Source organism: Vigna radiata, chromosome 5 (assembly GCF_000741045.1).
Source record: "Vigna radiata var. radiata cultivar VC1973A chromosome 5, Vradiata_ver6, whole genome shotgun sequence".
In the NCBI taxonomy this organism is placed as follows: Eukaryota; Viridiplantae; Streptophyta; class Magnoliopsida; order Fabales; family Fabaceae; genus Vigna; species Vigna radiata.
Window position 1 is genome coordinate 37,135,299 of NC_028355.1, and position 3,008 is coordinate 37,138,306.

A 3,008-nucleotide genomic window follows, 5' to 3' on the forward strand; every position below is an offset into this window, starting at 1 on the left:
CATCTAGATTCACCATGACAATGGTGAACTAAACCCTATTGTTGGGGGGAAACAATGTAATCTTTTGATACTCTCTTTTATTGAAACTCTTGTTTATTTATATGATTTCCATATGCTTTGATTATTAATTGTTGGGTTCTCATCTATGCTTAATGCTTTTATCGTTTAACTCATTCGATAACTGTTGTTTGTCTTNATTGATATGGGGACGTACAGTAATGTCATGAACTGGTGAGTGATTCCTTAATTAAGCAATACCACTTAGGGATAGGGGTAGGACGATCAATTGTTTTTCACTTCTTAGAACTTTGCTTGTCCTCAAGCAAACAAGACAAAACTTGGCTTTCCACTTTTTCATCAAAATAGTTCAACAATCCCAAAATTCATTCTTCTCACAACAAGTCATTACTCATTTCAGATTTTCAGTGGAATCTTATCAAGATGCATACATGCTTTCAATTCAATTCAGTTCACATGATCATATATTTTCCAATAGATGTTTTACTTATGAATGACCAATCAGCTAAGCATAGATGTAAACATGGAATTTATCAATTCTCTCCAAGCAAGTGTTTCACTCAATCACTCAAGTGTTTAAGAGGGTACTCCATCTCTCTACTACTCACATGTCACCTGAAACAAAATTGCTCTTCGTCTAATACAATTAATATTCTCACTACAAATGCCATCACAAGGACTTTTTCAAGGCTTATAATGAACCTGGGCTAACAAGAAATATTGGTTTTTCTAGAGCACAAAATCCTTGAGTCAAGAGAGCTATTTTAATATTCAAAGTTCAAGCACAAACTCTCTTCTTAACCAATCTCACTCATTCCCAACTTCTTCCTTTTTCTTTTATTTTTACATTGAGCTTATCATTCATGCTTTTTCTTTTCTTCTTTTTCTTTTCTCATGCTTTTTCTTTTATTCAACACTTGAGCTCAATGTCTTTCTTTTGCCTCTCAAATTTCCCCAAACAACCCCAAACTTGAACCTTTTCAATACCATACAATTATTCTCAACCCAACTCAAGGTAAATATTTTCAAAACAAGGGTTTTCGTCCTGTTTAAAGCTAGGTTCAAAAAGGGTAGAAGACATAGTTCCAATTACTTTGGGAGAAAATTTGGCTAAGTAAAGGCTTCCAAAAATGGCCTTGATCATATGACATAAGCATGTAATTCAATCAATTATAAAGACACAAGAAATATCATTCATGCTTCCATATGAACAGCACATATATCGATGAATACTCTGGAGCTCAAAACCTCACACAATTATGCTTTCTCACACATCATTCATACACCCTGCTTAGCATCATAACCACAATCATACATCATCACGCGTCTGTTCACATAGCTAGTGAACCATTCACCTGTATATCAGCATGCAATACAATCTCAATCATCATCCACATCCAATCATCATCAAGTAAACTCATCATGCAATAACATCAAATCAAACCATAGTCAAAAATAGTGTTCAAGCCAAGCACAGACACCTATACTACTCAACAGAATTCAACCTAGTCTAAAAATTCAAAGTACAAAAGAGAAAGATAAAACCCATGTCCTAAGCACTGACATCCATCAGTAGATGCTCTCTCAACTCATGTCATCATCTGAGTCCTCCTGATCTCCAGCTTCCACATCCTCGAAGTCATCCTCCTTATCATCCTCGTCCATGTCTGGTGCTCCAACTGCTCCAGATCCGCTACCCTGTGCCTGCTCCTGAGGCCAAGCCATAGCACTATGGAACTCATGCATAGTCCACATGTGCACCGGTGGTGTCTCATACAGCCCCACTATCATCTCGGTTGTAGTTATCTGATCCCTGCAGAGAGACTCCAATCTGGCCTCCATCATGGACATATACATGTCCCTCATCTGGAACGACTCTGCATGCTGTTGTTGACCCTCTGGCAAGTGTAGCAGATCGTTTCAAGTAATATAATTGGTAAAACCCAATATCATTCTTCCCAATTGATCGTCCTACCCCCCCTATCCCTAGGTGGTATTGCTTAATCAAGGAATTTCTCACCAGTTCATGACAGTACCGTACGTCACCGTATTAATAAAGACAAACAACAGTTATCGAATGAGTTAAATGATAAAAGCTTTAAGCACAGTGATGAAGGTTGAAAAACAGTTATTTTCATATGTCAATTTGGACCAAATTACACCCTTTACTACTGATAACGGTAATTTTTACCATTATCTTTGGGGCAATTTTCTTGCCAAATCAACACTCCTAAAGCTTGAAACAAGCTTGATCCTCCCTTTAATCTAACTCTGTGAATAAAACTTAGCTTAGGTTACACACGTTAGTTTTCATCTCTTTCCCTCAAATTTTGTAGGAACTTTGCTTGCTATGGAAAGACATTGAAGCTCTTGAAAGTGGAGAACCAAGGAAAAGCCTAGAAGATGAAGATTTGAAGATGTTACTCTGCACAAGTGGCGCCCAGGCGCCCCTGAGGGGCGCCCAACGCCCTTCAGCTCGTAGTTTTGGACATTTGTCCACGCCCAGACGCCCCTGGGGGGCGCCCAGCGCCCTTCAGCTCGCTGTTTTGCTTGATTTGTCACGCCTGGGCGCCCCAGAAAAGGGCGCTGGGTGCGAATTTTTTTGCTGAGTTGGCACCCTAGACCTATAAATAGCACACAGTTTTCGAGGGTAAAGGACTCTTGGCGGCTGAAGCTCTGGAGCATCGTTTTGGACCTCTTGGAGCAAGTTTTGGGCTATGGGAACTTACCCATCTTCTTCCTTGGGTCTTCTTCTTCACCATTTTCATTCCATTGTAAGCTCAAGCTCTCCATTAATGGAGAGCTAATTTCATTATTGTTGGAGAGTGATGTAAACTAAGAACCCCTTGTAAATGCACTTGTGTTTAAATGAAAAATGCTTCATTCATTGCTTGTTGGTGTTTTTGTCTTTCTCTTAATGCTAGTTATGACTTGATCAACCATAGCTTGATTGTGGGGTTTACTTAAGGTTGGGAAACATTGGGTGAACC